At 37.9% G+C, this 17,937-nt stretch overlaps 1 protein-coding gene across 9 annotated transcripts in view; it reads left to right on the top strand.

Moving 5' to 3' along the window:
* The first annotated feature begins 4,449 nt into the window (after positions 1-4,449).
* Fhl5 (four and a half LIM domains 5) overlaps positions 4,450-17,937 on the top strand; it is a 45,680-nt gene continuing 32,192 nt past the window's right edge. For 4 of the 9 annotated variants that reach the window (XM_090338408.1, XM_090338400.1, XM_090338407.1 and 1 more), the window contains exons 1-4: positions 4,450-4,549; positions 5,365-5,587; positions 6,156-6,312; positions 7,983-8,053. The gene's annotated coding sequence lies outside the window, so the exon portion shown is untranslated. The remainder of the gene's footprint in view (positions 4,550-5,364; positions 5,588-6,155; positions 6,313-7,982; positions 8,054-17,937) is intronic. The other 5 variants (XM_090338409.1, XM_090338403.1, XM_090338404.1 and 2 more) reach the window with 3 other exon arrangements.

Here is a 17,937-nt window from a genome sequence, read left to right as displayed (position 1 = left end):
CTTATATTGTGATCTTCGCTATTTAGGAAGTTAAGAATAGGAGGATTGCAGTTCAAGGCCAGCCTGAGTGGAATCCCATCTCAGTAATGAGCACAGTGGTATTTGCCTGTCATCCCACCTACAAAGGGAAGCTTAAATAGGAAGATCAGAGTCTCGGCTCGCATGGTAAAAAAGTGAGATCCTAGCTTGAAACTAACCCGAGCAAAAAGAAAGGGTGAAGTCATGTTTCAAATGGTAAGAATGGCTTTCGAGCAAGCGTAATACCCGGATTTCAAACCCCAGTAATCCCAGTGAATAAATTAGGACCTTGTGTATATGCACATATAATTCCTTTGGGATGTACATTTTTGTATGTGTGTGCTACTACTCAGGATTGAGCTCAGGCTTTGCTCTTGCTTGACATTTTTACTCAAAGTTGGCACTCTACCAGTTGAGTTATACCTGAACTTCAAGCTTTATGCTAGTTGATTGGAAATATCATGGATTCTTTTTCTCCAGGCTGGCTTCAAAACCATGATCCTGATATCATCCTTATAAATAGCTAGAATTACATGTGTGAGGCACTGGTATATCACAAAGATGTACATTTTTCATACAAATCTGGAAACATCATTAGAGTGGCTATTAAAGCAGCCAGGCGCTGACAGCTCATGCTTGTAATCGTAACTACTTAAGAGGCTGAGATCTGAGGATTGCCATTCAAAGCTAGCCCAGGTATGAAAGTCCGCCGAGATTCTTATCTCCAGTTAATCACCAGAAAAGCAGAAATGGTGCTGTGGCTCAAAGTTGTAGAGTGATAGTATTGAGCTGAACAGCTCAGGGCAATGCCCAGGTCCAGAGTTTAAGCACTTCTATGGGCAAAAAAAAAATTATAAAAATAAAGCAAACTAAAGAAAAAATAGTAGTGAGACTCCAAACTCATAACAGAAATTATGATATTCGGGCATATTGAAAACAAATCACCAAGAAGAGCATGTGAATAACCTAAAAAAAAAACCTGAAACACCTAGAGGAGCAAGAAAAAGTTAATTCTAAAACAACTAGAAAGACAGAAATAACAAAAATAACATCAGAAATACCAGAGATTGATAAGATCTACTATACACAAAATTGATAAATCAAAAAGTTGGTTCTTTGAAAGAGTCAACAAAATAGACCCCTGGCAGGATTAATCAAAAAAAGGAGAGGGGAGACTCAAATAAACAAGATTAGAGTCCCCACGGGAACAATCACAACTGATATCCAAGAAATTCAGTCCATAATGAATAAGTACTGCCAGGGCCTATATTCAAAGAAACAAAAATATCTAGTAGAAATGGATGATTTCTTAAATAAATATAGGCTACCCACATTAAACAATGATGAAGTAAACAAACTGAACAAATGAAATTGTGGAAGCAACCAGGGAAATGCCAACCAAAAAGAGCCCAGGTCCAGATGGTTTCACTGCGGAATTCTACAAGACGTTTAAAGATGAAGTAACACCTATACTCTTGAAACTCTCCCTAGAAATAGAAACAGAAGGAGCAATACCAAAGTCATTTTATGAAGATAGTATTACTCTCATCCCCAAACCAGGGAAAGACCCAACAAAAAAAACTACAGACCTATCTCTCTAATGAACACAGACACAAAACTCCTCAATAAAATATTAGCCAACAGAATCCAGAAACAAATTTAAAAATCATACACTATGATCAAGTAGGCTTCATCCCACAGATGCAAGGCTGGTTTAACATTCGCAAATCAATCAATGTAATACATCACATCAATAGAGCTAAGGATAAGAATCATGATAATTTCTCTGGACGCGGAGAAAGCATTTGACAAAATACAACATCCATTCATGTTGAAAGCACTAGAAAAAATAGGAGTAAGAGGTACATTCCTCAAAATAGTTAAAGCCACATATGAAAAACCTACAGCCAGTAGGTGAAAGACTGGAGCCATTTACATTAAAATCAGGAACTAGACAGGAATGCCCACTCTCCCCTCTTCTCTTCAATATAGTACTGGAACCCTTAGCCAGATCAATAAGGCAAGAAAAGGACATCAAAGGGATCCCTATTCGCAGATGACATGATCCTCTACTTGAGTGACCCAACAAACACCACTCCCAAACTCCTAGAATTAATAAACTATTTAGCAAAGTGGCAGGATACAAAATTAACCTACAAATGTCAGTAACCTTCTTGTACACCAACAATACACAACAGAAGGCCAAATCAAGACAATGATCCCATTCACAATAGCCCCCAAAAGAATTAACCAACGATGTAAACGAATTATTCAATGAAAACTATAAAAGCCTAACGAAAGAAATTAAAGAGGACATCAGGAAATGGAAAGACACTCCATGCTCATGGGTAGGGACAGCTAATACAGTGAAAATACCCATACTGTCAAATTGATATACAAATTCAATGCAATCCCCATCAAAATCCCAAAGACATTCTTTACTGAAATCGAAGATACAATCCATAGATTCATATGGAACAAAAAAACACCTAGAAGAGCCAAAAGAATTCTAGGCAAAAATCGCAATGCAGGTGGTATTACAATGCCAGACTTCAGACTCTACTATAGAGCCATAATAACAAAAAACGCTTGGTATTGGCACAAAAACAAACCAGAATATCAGTGGAACAGAATAGAAGACCCAGAAATAGAACCACATATCTATTGTCAACTTGTATTTGACAAAGGAGCCAAAGATATACAGTGGAACAAACACAGTCTATTCAATTATTCGTGCTGGCAAAACTGGGCAGCCACATGCAGAAAACTAAAAATTGATCCTAGCCTTTCACCATGCACAAGCATTAACTCAAAAGGGATCAAAGACCTCAATGTCAGACCAGATACCTTGAAACTGCTACACGATTGAGTAGGAGAGACACTGGAACTCATAGGCACAGGCAAAAGATTCCTGAACAGAATCCCAGGGCCACAACAGATTGGAGAGAGACTCATTAAATGGGACTACCTAAAAATAAAAAGTTCCTATACAGATAAAAGCGTAGTCGCAAAAGTAGAGACAGCCAACCAACTGGGAAAAGATATTCACCAACAATACATCTGACAAATGCTTAATATCCAGTATCTACAGGGAACTCAAGAAACTAATCCCCCCAAACCCAACAAACCATTCACTAAATGGGCAAGGAAACTAAAGAGAAACTTATACAAAGAAGAGGTTAAAATGGCCGAAAAGCATATGAGAAAATGTTCATCATTCTTGGTCATAAAGGAAATGCAAATAAAAACAACCCTAAGATAGCACCTTACCCATCAAGAATGGCCAAGATTTTGAACTCAGACAATGACAGTTGCTGGCGGGGTTGTGCAGAAAAAGGAACCCTACTGCACTACTGGTGGGATTGTAAACTAGTTCAGCCACTCTGGAGAGCAGTGTGGAGGTTTCTTAAAGAACTGAAAATTGACTTTCCATACGATCCCACTATACCACTTCTGGGCATCTACCCTGAACATCATAACCCAAGATATGATAAGGACACCTGCTCAACTATGTTCATTTCTGCACTATTCACAACAGCCAGGTGATGGAAACAATCCAGATGTCCTACTGTGGATGAATGGATACAGAAAATGTGATATATATATATATATATATATATGTAATGGAATTCTACATAGCCAACAGACAAGATAAAATAATGGCATTTGCAGGGAAGTGGTTGAATCTAGAGCAAATCACGTTGTGTGAGACAAGTCAAGACCAAAGAAACAAAAGGCGCATGATATCCTTAATACATGGTTATTAGATCCAAACAATACAAGAGTGAGGACTCAATATTTGCATACCCAATACTAAGGACATGATACTGGAAATATAAACACAACTACATCGACATAAAATTTTATGACTCTATAGACATAGTGTTTTATTACATAGGCTAATATATATATATATATATACATGACATACAAACCCTCAGACTAATTTTGCTTATGTTCTAAAATCTAAGTGCCAGTGATTGTATATAGAAATTCCCTTCTTGAATACTTGTTTGTTAAATGTCATTTGAAATATGATACAAAAATCAATGTTAATAAATTCTTTAATAAAAATTGTATTTCATTGTCGTGGTGATGTATACAGTGGTTACAGCTACATTTGTCAGATAGTGGGTACATTACTTCTTGAACATTCATACCCCTTGCCATGTTTTTCTCCCTCCAGGATATTGAAACAAGAGATGTCATTTCACAGAGCAGAACCAAAAGAAGTTAAGCAAGATTGTAGTTGATGGAGAATAGATGTGAGCTTAAGGTATCTTGTGAATATGCCAAACCCAGTAGGAGAGAAAACAACGAACTAAGGTATAGGGAAAAAAATAGAGGCTTATTTGTGACTGAACTGACTCAAAGATTCCGAGAGAATAGAATAGTTTCCTAGAATCTTGGAGAGTGATGTCAACTGAGAATGCAGATGGGGAGTCTCATAATTGTAAAATGGTTTGATAAGTAACAGAAGTGCTCTGATCAGGGGTACCGATCTCTCGGGGACAGTAGGGAGAAAAAAAGGGTGAGCCTGAGGATGCTAACAGCAGGGGAAGAATTAGAAGAGCAAGGGGGCAAATGCTAAGATAAGATAGGGGTGTCTAGAGATGAGAAAATTCCTGTAATAGTCAAGAGTGCACTCTTTGTTAATTAAGATCTATGATCTCAAGGGTTTTGTTTGATTTCTTTTAGGTGAGTGGTTCAGGTGGAAGACAAATTTGCCCTAAACTGAGGAGGGCAGAGAAATTTCTAAAGTTGAATCCGTGGATGTATATTGCCTTCTGAAAAGGCACAAATAAGCCAGGGAGCCAGTGACCCCATAACCTAATGAGGGTACATAGTCACTTTTAAATCTCCAAAATCCGTCTGTTTCCTTGATTATAAAAGGAGGGAAAATGTCTCTTGAGCAAGAATTAAATGAGGATTAAATTCCATTGCTAATGAAATTCACTCATGTCCTTTTACTGGGTCAGAATTTGTTGCACATCACAATGATTTTGTTTTCATGTCTTGCTCATCCGCCAGGCAATTAAAGCTCACAGGGCTGTTATAACTGGCTCTGCATTTCCATATCTCAAGTTTTTTATTTTTTGTAGCTGTATTTGACATCAAAAAAATTGCTGAATAAATGCCTTTAACATTTAAAGTATGGATAGTTAAAGCTTAGCCTGGATATAAAGGAAGTGAAGGAAGAATATTTCTTCTCTCTAAAGAATGGCCTCAGATGGAGATTCTGGAGGTTTTTGAACAGATCCATGTGAACACTGAGAATTCCTGTTGTCAGTTTGCTCAGTGTCCAGTCCTTTCGTAAGCTCTCTCATCTCTCTAACTGCTCTTCAGGTGAATCTGGGCTACAGTGAGGTCATACAGCGTGGATATGATGCAAGAATGGCTGCCAGCTCACAGGGAAATGAGCAGATGTTCAGAGTGTAGGTACAGAGCAGGCAATGACCCTGAGTTAATCTAGACACATCCAAGCCTCAAAGTTCCCAGATTTCCCAAGACAAAAGTCAGAGAGACCACAAGCCAGAGTTCACCTCTCCAACCACCAAGAAGTCCAAAGGTAAGAGCACAATGGACTCCTCTCTTCCAGCCTGTATTCCACAGAAGAGATTGGCAGTTGGGACCATTCTGGTCTAAAGGGGAGGCTCTGGTCAGCACCATACAACAAAGTCAAGAGCAGATTAACCAAGGAATTTGAAACTAGAGTCATTTTTTAGAGAAAGAGCTTTATAAGTATCCCTTTAATTTAGTCAGTGGCAATTTCTCGGGTGAGTGTGGATTTATGTACAAATGCTGTGGGAGAAAAGCACGGGAAGGGGTAAAAATGTTCAAGTCAATGTACTCATTACCTTATAAACATAACTGCAAATCCTCTATACACCACCCAGACGATAAAATAAATAAATAAACAAATAAATGCTGTGTATTTACAACTTTTTGGCTCTCCTCTAGCTGTTTCAAATACTAATTCTCGACAGCGTTTCCCTTTAAAGGATGTCCTGCAAAGATGTTAAGTAGAAATTGACAAGGGGCATTTTTTTTTTTCCTAGCCTAGTGGGAATTAGTTTTGTGCATACGTCACAGGCTTGGAGGAAACAGAGATTCTATTTTTTTCTTTTCCTTCAAAGTTAGGAAGGCTGCCACTGAAGGGGTCCTTGGATCGTGTTGGTGGGGCCTCATTCTGGGCCTTTCAGAACTGGCGTGTATGTGTATTAGAGGAAAAACTCCGCGTATATTCTTCTCTCGTGCTGTTTAAATTGCAGGAAGAAGCAGCCTTTATACAAAGTGAGTTTTCTGTACTTGTTTCTTTCGTGTTTTGTTTATGTGGTATTTTAATTTCTTGATTTTTTTTAAGGATAAGAGACTTTTAAAAGCAAACTAGTAACTGCTTAAAAGAACATTTTTGCTTGGCAAAAGTTTTTTCTTCCCAATTAGAGCCACTTTATTACATAATTTTATTTGCTGAGTTTTCAGATTTCTTCTTTGTATACTGTGCACATACGTGCAACATTGTCCAGATTGCTCTAAATTGCCATCTGATTCTCTGTAGTGTCTTAATGTGGATGCATCCCTGTTATAAAAGAGGACAGGAGAAATTCCAGGTTTTAACTGGTTTCAGTTATTTGAATGAATAACCTTATCACTGAGGATACTTTGTAACTGAACTTTGTATTTCAGGAGCATATTTCCAAGTCATTTAGAGGTGTTTAAGTAAAAGGAGGTAATGAAAGTTTTGCTATTTCCTAGAAAAATCTGCCTGCACTCAAACATAGCATACATAAATGTATGCTGAGATGGAGTTAAAGGCCTGTGCACCAAAGCACTCAGATATAGAATACTTGACATTAGTCTAAAATGCTACTTTTTGAAACGGTTATTTAAGCTAAACCTGTGCTTTCTGTGCTAATGTTTCTCACCCTTTTAGTCATACCCTCTGGCTGCTGTCATTCACTGGAAAACCAAATGCAGCTCCTCAGCTGTCATTTCGGATTTTGAAAGGTGGAAATTTAAAACAGCATTAATGAAAATGTATAGTTCTTATGCATAAAATGTAAATGTATCTTCAAGTTACTGTGGCTTGCACTTCACATTCACAAGTACTATCGTGTAAATGCTAGTATTTTTATGAGCAACTGTCTATGGATTAAAAATTAACAGGATAATTACAATAAGGCTGGTGTGTTAATGTGTGTATTATGATAGATGACTCAAACAGAAATAAATGACTGGGTGTGAAAATAAACTTCACATTTACTACATTTCTACATGTCTACTTTCTATATTTGTTCATCAGTTTCCACATGACTGTCAGCTGCCAGTTCTAGAACTAAGGCACCAGAATGGCAGATTTGTGTTTTATTGTATTATCACCTTCCTGCTTTTTTATACCTGCCAACAACAATTTTTAATAAAACTGGATTTATTTGGTTTTCTTAGCCAGCCCCCCCCAAATTTTACTACTTATAAACTTGAAGATAAGTGTTTATCTACAAAATTTTAGAGAAGCCTTGCTTTCATTTATGGAGAAAATACAATCTCTTTAGAAAATGAAAGAGTTGAGCTTACAAAGGACATGATAATCAGATATCAATTAAATGAAGCATACATTTCCATTCTTATAATTATTTTTTCCTTGGTCCTCAGTTTTCTTGGTTATTGCATACTACCCTTGAAGAGTACAGAACAGAAAGGAAGAATTCTTCCCTCAAATTTCAAATGCATTTAAAATGATTGGCTTGGGTGTTTTCCACCTAAATCAGACTTAGGAGCCCAGATTCCCTTAAAGAATGTGATGGAACTAATGAACTCCCTTCTCAGAAATCAAATAAACAATAAACTCTATGATAAGGAAGAACACCAAAGGCATGCCAGTCAAAAATTCTTACAGACCTTTTGGAGAATATCTTCCCACATGCCCAAATAATTCATATCATTTCTCTCTTTTATCATTTCAGCCCTAGCTGACTAGTTCCATCTGACTTTCTCAAGCCTCTTCTGTCTCAAGTCTCTTCATTGCATTCTAAAGGTAAGTGTTTTCTCTTTGTTTTTATTTTATTTTATTTTTCTACCCTACTTCCCCCCAGGTACCCTCCTATACAGTAGTGACACCATGATCCCAGCCAGTGGTGCTATCTGGAACTAAGGATGAATTTCTGCCTCTTCAATCCACTTGCTTCCTTCCCCACTGCCATCTCCTTCCCAAGTGTCACCGTAGCCCTTTCACCAGCCCTTCTCACACTAGAATTGTCCCCTTCTATTGTGCTTTCCACAGACTACATGAATACCCAAACTCATTCCAGGAAACTGATTATCTAAGAAGATAATACATTAGATTCAACCACATCTTGTCAGGCTTTATGGTGCTCAAAGCCACTTGTAGGTTTTGTGAAAATGAAGGTTCTGCTTCTCCAAATGCCTGTCGTTTAGCATCTCTAACAAGTTCTAGGGTGAAATTCTTTCTAGTGGCCCTGCCACACCAGAGCCAATCTCTTCCTCAGTCCTTTGTGTCCAAGCAGAGAAAAATTCAGGCAGGATGTGAAACATAATGAAAACAATAGAAGTGTTTATTAGTAACAAGATGTGGTAGACAGAAGAGCATTATGATGCAGCATTTCAGTATATTTTATCTAGCCTTGGCATTCACGCATGAGTGGTAGTGTTTCCTGTACCTGCTTCTCCAGCCAAGAATCCAGCAGGGCATGGAAGCCTAAGAAAGCTGAAGGAGAATGCAAAGGACACATTTGCTAAAGTGCTTCAATGTGCAGGGTAATATACTTCCTCCAACCTTCATGGGGGGGGGTGAGGTGTATCAAGAAACTAGATAGGTTATTGGTTGGAGTTTGCATTATTCTTGGTTTGGCCCAAACTCCTAAGGTTGGTTCATAACATAGTGTAAGCTTTTGTAACAATTGAGTGCTTGGGTTTGCCCCATCTTTGGGACTTGCTGATATGAATATGCACATGTTCCCTCTGTAGACTAAGTAATCCCAAACCTAGGTCCTGAACCTTGAGGAGCCTAAAAGTTATCTGTCCACCACAGAGGCACATCTGCTAAGGACTCAACACTCTGGTTGTTAGGACAGGGTATCAGATGGGTTAGTCTCAGAAATTTTATCAGCACCTTTACGATTGTGTGTGTGTGTGTGTGTGTGTGTGTGTGTGTGTGTGTGTGTGAGAGAGAGAGAGAGAGAGAGGGGGGGGAGCATGGAAGATGGAGGGAGAGAGGAGGAGAGAGATGTTAGCTTTCTTCAAGTAAGTCTGGTGCCCTTCACTTGCTTTTTTGGTGGTTAGTTGGCATACCTTTTATTTGCCAGTCCTGGGGCATGAACTCAGGGCCTGGGCACTGTCCTTAATCTTTCTCAAGGCTAAAGCTCTACCACTTGAGTTACAGTACCACTTCCAGCCTTTTCTGTGTATGTGGTATCAAGGAATCAAACCCAGGGCTTCATGCATGCTAGGCAAGTCCTCTACTGCTAGGCCAAACTCCCACATCCCCCTTGCCTCCCCCACACACACCACTGGAATAATACTGAATGGCCTTTCTTCCAGCCTTCTCAAGATGCTATCCTATAAACCACACTGCAGACAGACATAACTTAAGCTCAACCACTATCATCTTTTAGGTCTTAGATGTTACATTCCCTAGATCATTTCAATCACCCATCTGCCACCAAGTTATATATTTGGCTCCATTTTTGTGTATTCTCATCAGATCAATGCAATCAGTGGATTTTGTGGGCATAATTTGCATTTGAGAAAAGAGCATACAGCCAGAGTGAGGTGGCTCATGCCTGAAATCCTGGCTACTCAGGAGGCTGAGATGTGAGGACTGTGGTTCAAAGCTAGCCTAGGCACAAAAGACTGAGAGACTCCAATTTATCACTATAAAATGGAAAGTGAGGCTGGGGCTCAGGGGTAGGGTGGTTCCTTGAGCTGAAGAACTCAGGAACAATACCCATGCCCAGAGTGCAAGCTCCATGACCCACAAAAATGACCACATAAGCAGCTGACATGAAGCTGTCACGCTGTCTAATTTAAGGTTTACTTGGTTTTAAAAAATGACTTACCATGTGTCATTCCATAAAAACTACTCATTTGTTCTCCAGAACATTTTGATAATTACACTACCAGAAAAGATTCTAACCCTTGACCAACAATTTTAAAATGTTGAACAATTCCACTCTAATTTTATTCAATATTGTCCTTTTTATCAAAGTGATACATGATAATGGTCAATTTGCAAATACTAAAAAGTAAAACTTTTTAAAACGCCATACCAATACAGTTGCTTTAATTTTTTTAACATCATTTTTTCTAAATTTATTTCCTACTTTAAAAATTTATACTTGTGGATTTGGTATAACTAACTTAATTTCGAACAAAAATAAATACCAGAAGGCTAGAATGTGTGTTTGTTGGGAACCGGAGGTGAGGAGAGGTAGAGGTGGGGACAGACAATTGCAGAGAGGACAGGAGAAAGGATAGGTGAAAAGCATCTTAATGTTCAATGGATTATGTGACTATGAAGCCAGGGAAGCTGGGGGGATGGGTGAAGCTGGGAGAAATAGGGAGAATGGCGAAAGACATAATGTTGATCCAGATGCATTATACTCAGAATCTGACATGTTCACTTGAAAAATCCTTTGTACAAGCAATTAAACAGGAAAGAAAATATTTGTGCATTTAGGCACACACTGATTATTCTATTCAATATTTTTACATTTAAAGCAGTATTATTACCATTCTATACCATGCACACAATGTAAAGTACCATTATGTGGACCATATTAATGATTACTAGAATTATTTTAAAAGTAATTTAGCAAACTATATTCTTTTAAGCAGTATATAGTAGAAAATTTGAAATCCCAATTTAACTTAAACATACTCTAGCAAACAACAAAGTAGCACTTAAAACACAAAATATACTTTGAAGCTTTACATCAAGAGCCAATACATATTTTCTATAAAGAGCTAGGCAATCAATGCATTAGGCCTCAATGCTACTCATTCCTACTGTTTTACCTGGAGAATAAACAGACAGTATGCTAATGAGTTAGTGTCACTGTATTTCTTTTTTTCATATATTTTTATTATAATTAATAGAAGGGTTACATTCGCCAGATAGACGGTGCATTACTTCACATACATTGACACCCTTTCTCGTGTCTTGGTCCCCATTACCCTCCCCCATCCCAGCCCCTCATCTTGTTTTCCTCCCTTCCCTATCCAACTTCAAATAACCAAATACACATATATACAATATACCAGATAACCAGGAGAAATACTGTAACAATATGAGATAACAAAGGAACAGCAAAAGAGATGAGAGATAACATAGTACCTTAAGAACAACAATCATTCATTATATGGCTTATGTATCTATATCCTAGAGATCCTTTCATTCAGGGTCCTACTATATGGCCTTTTGTATCAAGGTTTTGCTCTATTGCAAATCTCTGCTAGGAGAGCCCAAGGTTTCTACTGATTAGGACAAATGAGGGAAACCATTGAGCCCATGTTCCTTTGAGTCTGGCTTACTTAATATGATTTTTTACTAAGTCTTTCCATTTCCTTACAAATGGGGCAATGTCATTCTTTCTGACAGCAGCATAGAATTCCATTGTGTACAAATACCACATCTTGTTGATCCACTCATCAACTGAGGGACATCTAGGTTGGTTCCATATCTTTGCTATGGTAAATAGTGCTACAATGAACATTGTTGTGCTGGTTGATTTAGTATGTCCTTGTTTCTGGATGGTTGGGTAAATGCCAAGTAGTGGAATTGCTGGATCATAGGGGAGCTCTATGTTTAGTCTTTTGAGGCACTGCCATACTGCTTTCCATAGTGGTTGAATGAGTTTGCACTCTCACCAACAGTGTAGTAGTGATCCCTCCTGACCACATCCCCTCCAGTATCTGTTGTTAGTAGATTTCTTGATCCTGGCCATTCTAACTGGAGTGAGGTGGAATCTTAGAGTTGTTTTGCTTTGCATTTCTTTTATGACCAGAGATGTTGAGCATTTCTTCATGTGTCTATGGGCCATTTTTGTTTCTTCTTCAGAGAAGACTCTCATTAAGTCTTTGGCCCATCTTTTAATGGGATGTTTCTTTGGGGATTAGTTTTGGAGTGATTCAATTTTTTGAGCTGTGGATATTTTTTAGATATGAGGCTTTTGTCTGTTGTATGGTTAGTGAAGATCTTCTCCCACTCTGTAGGCTTTCTAGTTAATTTGCTATCTATGTCCTTTGCCATACAGAAGCTCTGCAGTTTAATGCAGTCCCATGTATCTAGACTTTCTCTGATTTGTTCTGTTTCTTGGTCCTTATTAAGAAAGTTTTGACGTGTGGCAAGGAGACCTAGTGTACCTCCTATTCCTTCTTGTAAAGTTTTCAGTGTACCTGCTTTTTTTCTCGAGGTCTTTGATCCATTTGGAGTTAATCCTGGTGCAGGGGACAAAGAAAGATCCAACTTTAGTTTTCTGCAGGTGCTTAACCAGTTCTGCCAGCACCACTTGTTGAATAGGCTGTCTTTCTTCCATTCTATTTTTTTGGCTCCCTTATCAAAGATTAGGTGGCCATAGGTCTGTGGGTTAATATCAGTTCCAATTCCGTTGGTCTTTAGGTCTGTTCTTGTGCCAATACCAAGCTGTTTTGGTCTCTATAGCTCTGTAATGGAGTCTAAAGTTTGGTATTGAAATTCCTCCTGCACTGTTCTTTCTGCTAAGAAGTGTTTTTGATATACGGGATCTTTTATTATTCCATATGAAATTTTGGATTGCCTCTTCTATTTCTTTAAAGAATGACATTGGGATATTGATGAGTATTGCATTGAATTTTTAGATAGCCATTGGCAAGATTGCCATTTTCACAATGTTAATTCTTCTAATCCAGGAGCATGGGAGGTTTTTCCATTTTCTCCATTCTGCTTTAATTTCCTTTTTCAGGGTTTTAAAGTTTTCATCAAAAAGGTTCTTTTCATTCTTAGTTAATTCCTAGGTTCTTTATTTTCTTTGAGGCTATTGCAAAAGGAGTTGCTTTCCTGATTGTTGCCTTGTTCCTCTCATTGTTGGCATATAGGAAGGCAGTTGATTTTTGAGGGTTAGTTTTATACCATGCCAAAGTTTTGAATCAGCTCAAGCAGCTTGGGAGTGTGGAGTCTGTAGGGTTATTTAAATACAGAATCATGTCATCTGCAAAGAGGGAAAGTTTCACTTCATCTTTCCCTATTTGGATTCCCTTTATGCTTGCTTCTTGCCTTAGTGCTGTGGCAAGGAATTCTAATACTATGTTAAAGAGGAGTGGAGAGAGTGGGCATCCTTGTCTCATGCCTGATTTTCGAGGAAATGGCTTTAGCTTTTCGCCATTAAGTATAATGCTAGCTGTGGGTTTGTCATACACAGCCTTTATTATACTGAGGAATGTTCCATGGATTCCTAGTTTCTCCAGAGCTTTTTAGCATAAACAGGTGTTGGATCTTGTCAAATGCCTTTTCTGCATCTATTGAGACATCATGTGATTCTTGTCCTTGCTCCTATTGATGTGTTAAATTATATTAATTGATTTGCATATGTTGAACCAGCTTTGCATCCCTGTGATGAATCCTATTTGGTCATAGTGTATAATTGTTTTTATGAGTTGCTGAAGACTGTTGGCCAGTATTTTGTTGAGAAGTATTGCATCAATATTCATCAAAGAAATGGGTCTATACTTCTCTTTCTTTGATGAATCTCTGTCTGGTTTGGGGATGAGGGTTATACTGGCTTCATAGAATGTGTTTGGTAAAGAGCCTTCATTTTTAATTTCATTAAAGAGCTTGAGGAGTATTGGTGTGAGGTCTGCTTTGAAGACCTTATGGAATTCAGCTGTGAATCCATCTGTCCCTGGGCTTCTCTTGGATGGAAGGTCTCTTATTGCCATTTCTATTTCAGTTGTTGAAACAGGTCTGTTTAGTTGGATTAGGTCTTCTTGGTTCAGTGTGGGTATGTTAATATTAGCTAGAAATTCATCCATTTCTTCTAGATTCTCAAATTTGTTGGCATAAAGGTTTGAAAAGTATTCCCTTATGATACTCTAGATCTTGGTAATTTCTGTCATGATATTACCATTCTCATCTGTAATTTTGTTTATTTGGGTGTGCTCCCTTCTTTTCTTGGTAAGATTTGCTAAGGGTCTGTCAATTTTGTTAATTTTTTCAAAGAACCCAACTCCTTGTTTTGTTGATTCTTTCTATGTTTTTTTTGGACTCCAATTCATTTAATTATGCTTTGATTTTAATAATTTGCTTCCTTCTATTGGGATTATGGTTGGTTTGTTGCTGTTTTTCCAGGTGCTTAAGGTGACACATTAAATTGTTGGTTTGTGATTTTTCCAACTTGTTAATGTAAGTACTTAGAGCTATAAATTTTCTCCTGAGTATTGCCTTTGCTGTGTCACTGCATTTCTACAAAACTTTATTTAGGAACGATGAATGTATACTCTCATGTAGCCAAATTATTACTATTATTATTATTATTATTGGAATTCTTTCTGTTATTTAAAAATATAGATGTTAGCCTGGGAATGCTAGCTCATGTTTGTTTTCTCATTTACTTTGGAAGTAGAGATAGCTTGCATCCCAATTCAGAGCCACTCAATCCAAAAGGTTAGAAAGGCCTCCTTTCAATTGACAAGCTGGGTGTAGAGGTTTATTATATTGGTGCTCTCGGCTCTATGTGATGCCACAAGTAGCGGGATCTTAGTCTGAGGCTAGCCTCAAGTAAAAAGGCCAGACTTACATGAAAAAAAAAAGAAGGCAAAACTATGTAAGGGCTATTATTTTGGCTTAGGTAATATGTCACCTTTCTATTAAGCACAAGGTCTCGAGATTAACTGAAGCATTTCTATAATTAATTGATTAATTGATTGGTATTCAAATGACATGTTTTAGCCTCAGGTCATCCAAACACAGTTTGTGGCTAGATTTGGCCTTCAAGTGACAGTCTCAAATCTCTGCTCTAGACGTGATGCCAAGAACTCAATCTGCCACAGTTTGAGAAACTTCTGTGAGCATAAATACATACAAATTTTTAACAGAAGAGATAAATTTTATTAGATGCTAAATAATTTCCTCAGCCAAATTAAATATTAAGAAGTTCTATCTACAGTAATATCCAGGAAAGCTCTTTAAAAAAACTATAAATACTTATTCAACTATACTTTAGTATTTCATTGATGATGTTAATAACTTAGATACAAAATAAAAATTTAATGTTTCTTGAAAAGGCCGACAAATGCCTGCAATCCTACCTAGGAAATGGACAGGAAAAATGGTCACAGTCTAAGACCAATCCTCAGGCAAAAACCATGAGAGTCTATCAGGAAAGAAATAAATGAGAACAAAAAGACTGTAGGTATTCTTTAATTGTTACAATCCCCAAAAGCAACAATAATATGATATACAGCACTAACAGGCTTTTATCTGGGTAGCTGATACTCTAAATTCAAAACTCTTAACTCCAACATGAATAAAAAATCAATAACAGATTTGAATTTCATACAGCATTGAATGTATGAATTAGCAGTTGTTCCAATCAAGGACACAGAATATCGATTATTTTGTTTACTTTTATTTTTTTATTGATCCAAAGAGTTTACCAGCAATGATATACATCACTTATTTTCTTCCATTGCTGTCAAACTATAATAACTAGCACAATAAAGGAATCACTTGTGTTTCCTAATTTAACATCCTGATTGGGAACAACATAGGAACATGTAATTTTCTGACTTTTTTCTTCCTCATGTCAGTATCTGTACGTGCCCCACACAACAAACAGCTATGGGTGTGTACATGGTCTGGGTAGCTGTCCTGGGCTGACTCAATTATCCCATGGTTAGACAGGGAGAGAAAGCAGGCTGGGCTTCAAAGTATCCCTTTGCCATGTAACTTATCAATAAGTTGACTGGAGTGGAGTTAAATGACAGAGCCAAAAAAGAGAAATCTTATCCTCAATTCAGAAGAGAGAGATTCCTATAAAAGGCGAGCACAGAACCAAGAGGGATGAAAAGTTTCTCTCATATGGTGTTTAATTCAGGAAAAAAAACAACAAAAAATTCTTGGTCTGTTTTAAATGTAAGTCATCCATGAAAATTGTCAAGATGCCAAGCAAGAGAGATTTTTAGCTGCTGGGGTGTGTCACTGCATTTGCAGTGGTTGTTTTCAGTCATCCAAGAAGAAAACAGTGGGCTCAATAGAATGCCCGGTAAGTTGTAGCTCAATGTGGAACAATAATTTTAAACTTGGTCCTCAGCGATTCTGGCATAGGTGAATACTGCTGCATCAGTACCACTAAAGCTGCGTTCACTCTCCTTAAGTCTGTCCATCAGCTCCCAACTGGACCTGCACTCTGCTTATGAAACTTCCCCACTTTTTCTTAGAGCCTTTCTTTTATTTGATCTTTGGAGTATAGCTGTGGAAGAAGCTCTGCTTAAGAAGAAGCAATTCTGAAACTCCCAGTGCACCTTGTGCCTTCTCCATAGCATGTCCTCATCTTCCTCCTCATTCACTCCTCTCTCCATCTAAGGATGCTTATATGCTCAGTATATACCCAGCAATACTACAGTCCTCAGGAACCTAGTTCCTGGCCTGAGTTTTCTGTTGTGCAGAAAGACCATTCACTGAAACACTGAGTGTTTTCTGTAGCAAACAGGAAGCCAGGAAAACACAAGCCAGAGTTCAATCCAGCAGAAGAGTGACAGAGGAGAAATATCCCATGTGCTTTTCACAGGCTGACTCCTTGTCTACCAATCCTGCCAAACATGATCGCTGGTCCAGCGATAATACTTGAGAGGTTCAATAAAGCCTACAGAACTAAAACATTGACAGTTCTTGTTCAGAAGGTTGCTTGACATTGTTTTAAAAAGTAAGACCCAGATAATAAAAGCCAGATAAAGAAGATCTTCTTTCAATGCTATATGAAGGCTTGAATTATTTGTATACCTCCAAGAATAGTGTGATTCAAAGTCAATTATCTTGAAGGTATCTGGATTGGCTTCTTTATAGAAATCAGAATAGGAATGATTTTGTTCTGCAATTCGTGTGTAGTCAGACAGCTGCATTCCCTCTACACATATTGTATGAGGCTCTGTTGTGGGTATGGCGGATACAACTCTTGAGGTCTGCTGTGTGTGACTCATTGGCACCACAGAGATGTTTAAGATGAAAAGTAAAAGTAATGCTAAATACCAACCAATATTTGTCAACATTCAGCTTCCAAAGGCTGGTAACAGATTGTTCCCACTTCTCTATAGACAGAATTAGCATAAAAACCTGATAGCAACATCTTGTGTTTCTAAACCTGTAAACAGACAACTGCTGAGTAAGGCTGGAGTCCTTTGGCTATTATGTTATTTTCTTTGACAGGTACTATGAAACAAATATGCCTAAATCTTTGCAGATGGAGCGCAAACAAAAATAAAAGCTGGCCTTAAATATTGGATGATGTCACCAACCACCATTATAACCAACAAATTTTGAACAATTGACGAATAGTTTATAATTATTGATTAATACTGACAAGTATAAGTATAGTTCTACCTTGTGTGTGCACCCAGCGCACGGCCTAGTGGTAGAGTGCCTGCCTAGTAAGCACAAAGCCCTGGATTTGATGTTTCGGTACTACATATACAGAAAAAGTAAGAAGTGGTACTGTGGCGCAAGTGGTAGAGCACTAGCCTTGGGAAAGCCCAGGCCTGGAGTTCAAATCCCAGGATTGGGGAAAAAAAATCACATTCTAGTGTGATGTACACTGCTCTGCTTCATAAATATTAAAAATAAATAACTGAATAACATCAGTTATGAGAGTAGTTATGAATAACTACTCTCTAGTGCCAGCCCAGGAGCTATCACACAGTGCACATATCCAC

This window comes from Megascapheus bottae, chromosome 8 (genome assembly GCF_031878675.1).
Source record: "Megascapheus bottae isolate mThoBot1 chromosome 8, mThoBot2.hap1, whole genome shotgun sequence".
Lineage (NCBI taxonomy): Eukaryota > Metazoa > Chordata > Mammalia > Rodentia > Geomyidae > Megascapheus > Megascapheus bottae.
This window is presented reverse-complemented; position numbering and strand designations above follow the sequence as displayed.